The following is a 10,686-nucleotide window of genomic DNA, read 5'->3' on the forward strand; positions in this document are numbered from 1 at the left end:
TTGAACAGGTAGAGAAGTACCTGTGCCATAGCCTCCAAGGTCTCCGGATTTAAATCCCATGGATTTCTATGTGTGGGGTCATGCCGAAAGCCTAGTCTATGCTACCGAAGCCAACTCTCTTGAGGAATTACGCTTGCGGATTGAAGCAGCCTTCCAGCATTCACACAATTTCCCTGATTTGCCTGAGAGGATTCGCCACTTATTGCTTAGGCGAGTTCAGTGTTGCATCCAGACGCATGGAAAACATTTCGAACACCTACTTTAACGTTTAGAGATGCCATGTGTTCCTAGACGCTGATGAACCGCAACAGAAAATGTGTTGTACCTCGACAGCGGTTGATTTGTGGACCCACGTCATTGGAGCTTTTCAGCTACTTTTGGTCTGTACTTTCCATGCGTGAATTATTGACCATCACCTCTGAAACACCTTGTATAGGTGGACTATACACGGTAGAGGGAAGAGAGAATAAGTGAAGAGGATTTGGAAGATTCGAAACTGGGGAAGATTTGACAGAGCACTGAAAGATATAAATCGAGACAAGACAGCTAAACTAATCTAAATTCCCTCGGAATTGCTGAGGTACTTAGGAACGCCTGCCTTGACTAACGAATTCCATCTGGTGTGCAAGATATGTGGGAGAGGGGAAATAGCCTCAAACTTCAAGATGAAAGTAATAATTCCAGTTCCGAAGAATATCGGGACTGACAGGTGTGAACATTACCCAGTTATCAGTTTAATAAGTTTCCGTCAATCAAAATTTCTGGCAAACACATCAAACACTACCTATGCTTGCCAAACACGTCAAACAGCAACGTACACGGTCAAATATTTGGCTAGCATAGTTAAGTTTGACAAAATGTTTGGTAGCTTACAGGGGGCTTTAAGTATTCATCAACTCAACCAAAGATCTTCACCATCCTTTAAAACTTATTCTGATACAATAGTGTTGTTTTGATATATATTCTTTGTATTTCGAGATAGTATTTCTGTTTTGCTGTATGTTCTTTCCAACAAGTAATTTTCAGACACCATGTCTGTTTACAAAGTATGAGAGTTTACATGTTATGAATTATGACAGAGAAAGAGGCCTGTGATCACTGAAGCTCTTCTATATCAGTCGTTTTATTTTCTCATTTGGATATACGTCTAGCTTTTAGTCAAAAACCTCCCCAAAACCATGCTCTGAAATTGTGTTTTTGTTTCTCCACTAGACAGTGCCACAGGTTACTCCCAAGTCATAACACAATGCGCACATGTCATACTGACACATGTAAAATTAACTTGACGAAGGGAATGCATTGTGGACATAAATAAACAGTGACTGGTAACAGTAAACTTCTTATTTCATTCGATACCAGTAACAGTTAAAGCTAACCTAAAACGTTCGCATTTAAAGTTAGCTGCAGATGTTTTCCAGAATAAGGACTTGATCTACAATGGCGAATGACGAAAATGTCCCTGCCCATCCCGTTAGTTCTGTTTGTCAAATAAGTTAGTGGAATCTGGAATGGATGATTAGGCATAGCCCCTGAAGGACCCGATAGCCGCGAACAGATGAAGCTCTCGACCACAAGCAACAAGTGAGCGAGGACGTTGGTTGGGAAGGGGGAGTGCTGCCATCTCGTGAGCGCTGCCTTCACTACCGCATCGATACCTCCTCGACGCTGCTGCCACCTTGGTCGCGCGGCTGGACGCAATCGCGACATCTCCCTCGTTCGGTATCAGCCAAATAAAAATACATCCTTTTCTTCTCCCCTCCCCCTTTCCCATTCTCTCCTTCCTATCGACTAAACGAGAAAAAGATATTTTAACTACGTCACATTCTCATAAGTGTAAATGTTTCGGGTCCTCACATAGGCAAAAAGTATTCTTGTAGTTTTTAGCTTCGTTGCCAGAAATCTAGAGAAAGAGAGATATTTCCAAACACAACAACAGATGGGGAAAAGATCTGCACTACCCTCCACTGAATCTAATTTTGACAAAAAGAAGAGTAAATACACGTAAAGGTCCTGGCAGTTATGTCCAAGGAAGTACAGGATCTCACGCAGTTATTTATTGGCCACGGTCAGTGACATTATAAAGTCAGCCTCTAAAACAAAACCTCTCATGGACAAGAAAAGAGTAGTCTCGTCAACCAAGGATCAAAATAGTTTTTCCTTTACAACTCCTTCTGCACCATGGTGCAATTCATTAAGAGAAATAGTCAGTCACCAACATGCAAATGACCAGCGAATAGTCAAATATACTGTAAGAAAACTGTCAGTAGTACATTGAAGGACGTGTGTGTACGAATTTTATTTCCAGGCACAATCACTACCACCTTTTCACAGCTGAACAGTTTCCATAGCATCTGGTCATCTCCAATATAAAAGCCACCACTATCTGGTGCACTCACAGAGTAGGAATGTCTGTGGAGGAAGCAGACAGACAGATTAATTTTTCTTCATTATTTTAGGCTTCTAGTATATGTTGCGCGTTATTCAGCACGATCTGCAGTGCCACACTGTACTATTAGTCACCATGTTTATGGAGTCATTCAGTGGTTATTTTGAAAGCAAGATAGTACGAATGCTAACTTGTAAGACTATCAACTGAACTGCCAGATTTCTTTGCGAAACCAAGCCTAACGTTTGTGCAGCATTAACTGCACACACAGAAGCAATAAAGCTACCAATATTTCTTATTTCGAGTGAGTACTGGTTCAAAATTATTGTTACTGCTTTTGTACATTTGTGCTATACACCAGCACACAAAGAACTTTCAGGTGTTGAACGTAACTTGCATACATTCATTTATTGTTTTTCCCCAGGTTTCAATTGAAAAACAAGCTGCTGACGAAGAAATAGGTTACTGTGATGAGAACAGAAAATTGATTTCTGACAGAAAACACTCGCATTTGTTCATCAGATTCTGAAGCCAAATTTGTGTATGAAGTGAATGACAAAGGCGAGAATGCTGTGTCTAGTATTTTCCACTTTCCAAACCTTTTGCAAAAAAGTAATGTATAACGAACAGAGACAGCCACCTACAGAAAAAATGCCAAATGGAAGGTACTTGCAGGAAATTCACGCCAGTGTGAACACTTCGAAAGAAGTGTGAACACATCGAAACAATTGTCAACAACTGTATCTTGTAAATAAATATTTTTGTATTCGTAAGTGTTTATAGATTCCTGCCACATTTTCGTACTGAAATGTGTTGATAGCGTTAGCGGAAAAGATCAAAGCGTTAACAGACGGGTTTTGCACTCGTTTCATCTGTTTAGATCCATTTTTATAACACTCAAAATTTTACGCACACAAATCATGTTTCTTCTAAGCGTTGATCATCCTTACTGTGATGGAATGAAACTTTTCTGGCATACTTCCTTAGTTTGTGCCCCCGTATTTCCATGCATGCTGTAAATAATTATGTTTAATTTCCTTCCTTTGTAGGCAAAGCTAAGTCAAGTAGACGTGACTATACTTATTTTCTGCCCAACCCTCGCAAAATAAAACGTAAGTTCGATGTAGTTGTTGAGGAAATGGATTATCTGCAAAACATGTTCAAGAGTTCAAGTCAGATAGCTGAAAGACAAAAGAGGAGCGAGTCAAAATAGCAGTCTACAATTAAAGAGGATTTGAGAAGAGGATCTCTGAATATGGAAGCTCTGTGGTGCTAAATTCTTTTACAGGAACTGTGAAAAATTGTTGGGTCTTCATGAGATGAGTTATTTCAGTCAGTATCCAGCCTCAGCAAGTTCACGTTAACGTTACATTTTTATTCAGACCATGAGTATCACTACCTAAGAAAGTTCTTTAAGCTTCCACATCCAAGGACACTTCGGTACTGGACAACAACAGTGGGTGGAAATCCTCGATTCACAAGTGAAACTTTTAGAAAGCTAGCATATGAAGGAAAGAATAGTTCAGATCCAGTAATTAGTGCATTGGTCTTTGATGAAATGTGCATAAAAAATGATTTAATACAGGATGACAAGGAAATTTGTGGCCATGTTGATTAAGGTCATGGATACAAAGACAGAGATGATTTTGACACTGGCGAGGGAGGCACCCATTTTCATTGTCACTACTCTAAACAGAACATGGAAAAAACCTGTTGGCTGCTGTTTAATTAATGAAATTTCTGTGCACATTTAACTGAACTTAAGAAAATCAATACTTAAGAAAATTATGGGAAAGTCAATGTTGTGACTTTGGTATGTGATGTTACAGCAGCCAACGGAAGTATTTCAAATATTGATTGTTTCGTTTTATGTATTAGATAAGCAGAATTGGTTTACTCATCATTCAGAAGAGAGTAAGTAAGTTCGTTGTCTCTTCGACACCTCTCACATGCTTAAATCAACAGTGAATTTTCATGCAACTTCCTGTAAGATTAAAACTGTGTGCCAGACTGGTACTCGAACTGGGGACTTTGTCACAGGAAAGTACTCTAGTCCCAGTCCGACATGCAGTCTTAATCTGCTAGGAAGTCTCGTATCACCGCACACTCCACTGCAGAGTGAAAAATTCCCTCTGGAATCATTGCCCAGGCTGCGGTTAAGCCAATGTCACCGCAATAGCCTTTCTTGCAGGAGTGCTAGTCCCACAAGTTTCGCAAGAGAACTTCTGTGAAGTCTGGAAGGTAGGTGATGAGCTACTCACATGGTTCAAATGACTCTGAGCACTATGGGACTTTACTTCTCAGGTCATCAGTCCACTAGAACTTAGAACTACTTAAACCTAACTAACCTAAGGACATCACACACATCCATGCCCGAGGCAAGATTCGAACCTGCGACTGTAGCGGTCGCGCGGTTCCAGACTGTAGCGCCTAGAACCGCTCGGCCACTCCGGCCGGCGATGAGGTACTGTCGGAAGTAAATCTGAGAGGACGGGTCATGAGTCGTGATTGCATAGCTCAGGCAGTAGAGCCGTTACCTGTAAAAGGCAAAGTTCCTGGGTTCAAGCCCTGGCCCTGCCCACAGTTTAACCTGACAGGAAGTTTCACGTCAGAACAATCCGCTGCAGAGTGTACAATTCTTTCTGAACGAATTTACTTGCTGAATACCATTTTCTTGTTGGTGGTAGCGTCACTTCTGGATGTAACGGTATAGAAAGGAATTTCCTGAAACAGAATTGCAGGAGAAGGAATGTTTACATGCTGCAAATAAATTAAGTATGCAATATACTCAAGGGGGTTAATCAAGAAATGGAATTTGATTTAGCTACAGAAACACTAAGCAATGAAGTTGCCAATGCAATGTTATTTTGCAAAGAAATAGGTGTTGAGGGTTTTGAGAGTTGTGGAAGTACACCAAGCTTTATAAAACATATTGTCTTACGTTTCGATTTGCTGAATTCGCGTCACCCACTAGGAAAGGGAACGAAGGCTCTCAAAACTAGTAGCAACAGAACAGTTAACAGGACAGATAGGTGCATTGCTTTAATCGCAAAAATTCCCAAGTGTTCATTTGTACACAGCTCAGTTAGGAATGCTGCAGTTTCTGAGAGAGCAATCGATCTAATGTGTTTTAAATGATGTTGTGAAGCACACGTTTGGACACAAGGTGCACCTCTCAAATACACTGAAGAGCCAAAGAAACTGGTACACCTGCCTAATATCGTGTAGGACCCCTGCAAGCACGGATAAGTGCCGAAACACGACGTGGTATGGACTCGACTAATGTCTGAAGTAGTGCTGGAGGGAATTGACACCATGAATTCTGCAGGGCTGTCCATAAATCCGGAAGAGAACGAAGGGGTGGAGATCACTTCTGAACAGCACGTTGCAAGACATCCCAGATATGCTAAATAATGTTCATGTCTGGGGAGTTTGGCGGTCAGCGGAAGTGTTTAAACTCAGAAGAGTGTTCCTGAATCCACTCTGTAGCAATTATAGATGAATGGGGTGTCGCATTGCAGGAATAGCCTAAGCCTGCTGGAATGCACAATGGACATGAATGGATACAGGTGATCAGACAGGATGCTTACGTACGTGTCACCTATCAGAGTTGTATCTAGACGTATCAGGGGTCTCATATCACTCCAATTGCATATGGATTCATGAGGTTGTCTCCATACCCGTACACGTTCTTCCGCTCGATGTATTTTGAATCGAGACTCGTCCGACCAGGCAACGTGTTTCCAGTCATCAGCCGTCCAATGTCGGTGTTGACGGGCCCAGGCGAGGCCTAAATCTATGTGTCGTGCAGTTTTCAAGGGTACACGAGTGGGCCTTCGGCTCCGAATGCCCCTATCGATGATGTTTCGTTGAATCGTTCCCACGCTGACACTTGTTGATGGCCCAGCATTGAAATCTGCAGCAGTTTGCGGAAGGGCTGCCCTTCTATCACATTGAACGATTCCCTTCAGTCGTCGTTGATCCCGTTCATGAAGGATTGTTTTCCTGCCACAGCGATGTTGGAGATTCGATGTTTTACCGGATTCCTGATACTCGCGGTACCCTCATGAAATGGTTGTACGGGAGAAGCCATAGTTCATCGCTACCTCGGAGATGCTGTGCCTCATCGCTCGTACGCCTACTATAACACTACGTTCAAACTCACTTAAATCTTGATAACTTACGATTGTAGTAGCAGTAGCCGATCTAACAACTGCGCCAGACACTTGTTGTCTTATATAGGCGTTGCCGACAGCAGCACCGTATTCTGCCTGTTTATGTATCTCTGTATTTCAATACGCATGCCTATACCAGTTTCTTTGGCACTTCAGTGTATATTTTGACGCGCCAATTAAGCCAGCGTCGTTTGGAATTGTTTTTCGCTTCCATTCGAAGCCGAGGTGGTAACGGAAACAATCCGAGTGCAATTCAGTTTCAAGCTGCCTACAGGAAATGTTTGATTGTACAAGTAGACTATCTTGTTCATGGAAAATGTCAGCCAGCTGATATCTTTATATTGGATGTCGGTGAGATTCATATAGCAACTGTAAATAACAGAGTTGATACATGATTCATAATTGTCATGTATATTGTAGCACATTGTCATTGTATAGTGAAATGTTGTTGAATACATTGCAGCCAGTGTGATGAGACAGTTGTTGCAAAAAATTCTGAAATTTGTGGTAAGTTCCTATGGGACCATACTGCTGATGTCATCGGTTTTTAGGCTTAGGTACTACTTAATCTAACTTAAACTAACTTACGCTAAGGACAACACACACACACCCGTGCCCGAGGGAGGAGATGGGAGGGAGCCGCGCAAACTGTGGTAAGGCGAAATAGAACGGGCAAGGCCGACCCACGCGGGACTTCATTAAAAAAAAAAAAAAAAAAAAAAAAAAAAAATTAGCAGAATAGGTTTTCTGAAATAATTTGAGTTGGTTACAAAAGAGAAATGAAAAGTGGAAGTTTTTCGTTGTTAATCAGTGTGCTATTTTGTGTTAAAGGCCGTATGTTAACAAGCGGAAAATTGCTCCCGTCAGATCACAAAAAGGCAAATATGTTCCTCTTTTAAAAGACTCATGCGTTAAATCCTTTTACCCAATTCCTCTTCGTAGTCTTCATACTCAGTATCTCCCTCTCACAGTCACTACACATATATGTCTGTCTCCTATTGTCTCCTTTTCTTCCCATTGATTTACACTACATCCCAATCTTACTGTTTCCTCTATCACTAACACTGTCTCCTTTCAGACTTCTTTCCAGCTGCCATTATATCCACCATACCTTGGCAGCTCAAAAATTCTGAGGGATCAAACTTTTTCATTTAGATCCACGTGTTTAAAATTTCTGTCCAAAATGCGCTCTCCCCTTTACCTACGTGTTAAAGTTCACCAGTTTTGGAGTGTCCACACTCACCAAGCCTATGTATGGCTTCCACTCACCTGTATTTTTCATTTCAATTGTCTTCTCTCTGTTTTGCCTCCATTAATTCTATCTCCATCCATCTCTCTTTCTCTCTTACTGCCACTGTCTCTCACTGACCATTTTCTACATCCATCTCTCTTTCTCTTTCACTACCATTTCCTCTCTCCCACCTTCACCGTCTCCTCTTTCTTTCTCTCCCGATGGCGCTGTCTCTTATCTCTTACACCGTCGTTGTCTCTCTGCTGCTCTCTTTTGGCACAAAAAAGCGCGAATATTTTCGCATGTTAAAATTTTTGGCGGGAAAGGCTGACTGATGATTTAGACAGCTGATTCCCCACATTCTTGCCAGCGCCTTTTAAAGAGGAACGTATTCACCTTTCTTGTTCTCCAATGCTAGCGTGTTTCCGCTGATTCCCTTTTTTCCCCCGCTACAACGTTGCGTACTGATAATATAAAACGTTTTCTATAGGTCAGTAAGATTTTGACATTTTATTTGTACATCTCAGCACATTTATATACCTTAACACATAAACAACAAATAAGTACGCATAGTACAAGCTCAACACAAAATCATTTGCTTTATCACGAAGCTGCAGATGAACATGCTTAGTAGAGGCAGTTTGAAAACGGTTGCACTAGGTTGTAATAGCTTTACTCGAACGAACCTATGGTTTACTGCTTAAAAAGATTTTGTCAGGTTTAAAAGTAAAATTCCAAGACCGAACCGAGTGTAAACTGCGAATATGTGTGTTCCAAGAATAAGTGCAACAGAAATGATAGAAAGTGCTTAACGTGTAACAAATTTTATGTATATCGTATCATGTGTATATTGCGTGTTTTATTATCAAAAACGTCTCTGAAAGAATAGGGCGGCACAAAATTGCGAAAATGAATCGCACATGGAGCAAGCACATCGTTGTACGAACTGTGAGAACAGAGTTCAGAATGTTCTACTGTAAGACACGTGCTGTAAAGACATAATGCACATAATCTGTAAAACTCTGTATCATTTTACATGTGTAAACGCAACTCCAAGACGAAAACAGTGGTGTTGCAAAAGGTGTAATGTATATGGCGTTGGCAAAACAGCTAGCCAAGCACCACTAACGCCCATCCTCACAGCTTTAGTTCCGCCAGTACCTCGTCTCCTACTTTCCAAACTTCGCAGAAGGTCTCCTGCATACCTTGCAGAAATAGCACCCCTGGAAAAAAGGATACTGCGGATACATGGCTTAGCTTGGGGATGTTTCCAGAGTGAAATTTTCACTCTGCAGTGGAGTGTGCGTTGCTATGAAACTTCCTGGCAGATGAAAACTCTGTGCCGAACCGAGACTTGAACTCGGGACCTTTGCCTTTAGCGGGCAAGTACTCTGCTGTGAGGACAGGGCGTGAGTCGTGCTTGGGTAGCTCAGTTGGCGCCGGCACGGTAGCTCAGCGTGTTCGGTCAGAGAGCTGGTTGGCCTCTATAATAAAAAAACAACTGAGTGAAAGGATCAAAAACGAACTTGAACGGATGTCATGTGACGTCCGCAACGACCAAACACAATGAACAAAATGCAAAAAAAAAAAAAGTTTGCTGACCACTCGCCCGCGAAAGGCAAAGGTCCCGAGTTCGAGTCTCGGTCCGGCACACAGTTTTAATCTGCCAGGAAGTTTCATATCAGTGCACACTCCGCTGCATAGTGAAAGTTTCATCCTGGCATTGCCATACTGTTAGAAGAGATTAATGCTTTAAAATGTAAATATAACAATCTCAAGAAACAAATCAGTGAATGCGTTAATAAAAGAAACAGTGAACTGTTACTGGGACTTGGGGTAACAAAGGAGATGGCATGTGTAAAAAATGCGGGGAAACGCAAAAAGGAGTATTGTATGTGTGGATCGCGAATCAAAATTTCACTTTCGATGTGGAAAGATAGACTCCTCATTGAAAGAAAACGAGAACTTTAGAAAAACATGGAAGTGCAACATGTGTACTGATATACTAAGTAGGCCAGCAAATATTCCTGTAACAGACAGATTTGAAGTGCTCCGTGACGGTAATGACTACGGCTCTTTTGTAGGACACACTGAACATATCCAGATACCGAGTGCTGCAACAGCTGCTTTCGGGAACACATCAACATGAAGGTATACAAATTCCGCGTGATGCTGCTCCTGTTCCTGAAAACATCCCCAACACGATCCGGATTGTGCATCTTGCTGACAGTCACGGGAAGGAGATCACTTCTTGGGTAAATGAAGTGGCAGAAACTATGAAAGTAACAGGTTTCGTCAAGCCTGGGGTAGCCCTGTCTGAAGTAAAGTACGTTTATTCGGAGGAAATCGGTAAGTTAGTATCGTAGAATTATGTTTTACTGTTTGGCGGCTCAAACGACGTGTGCCGGAATTAAACTTCAGTAGCCTGCCAAGAACTAAAGGAGTGCTTGAGTTATCTGCGGCACACAAATGTTATATACTTAAAACATTCCACTCCGGTATGATTTACCGCCCTGGTCATGTGTGAACAAAGAGATCAGCGCTGCAAACGAACGGCTCTCGACCATATGCATTCAGTTTACAAATGTGAATATTCTGTATATCAATAGTATTGGTCAGAGATTCCATACCACGCACGGTGTTCATTTGGATGGCTTTGTACGTCAAAAAATAGTCGAAACAATCACACGTAATTCTGTCCTATCAGATACAAGATAAGTTATTAGAAATGTTATATCTCCCAAAGCAAAAAACAGAAATAGTAATTGTTTGCCATTGCAGCATATTCCTGTAGTAGTTAACACCCAAAGAACGCCATTTTTGGACAGAGTGAATGTTGTACCCTTTAATAATTATTTAGCTCATGTCAAATCAAACATTTACTTCATTGTACC

This window comes from Schistocerca serialis, chromosome 5, assembly GCF_023864345.2.
Source record: "Schistocerca serialis cubense isolate TAMUIC-IGC-003099 chromosome 5, iqSchSeri2.2, whole genome shotgun sequence".
Classification (NCBI taxonomy): domain Eukaryota; kingdom Metazoa; phylum Arthropoda; class Insecta; order Orthoptera; family Acrididae; genus Schistocerca; species Schistocerca serialis.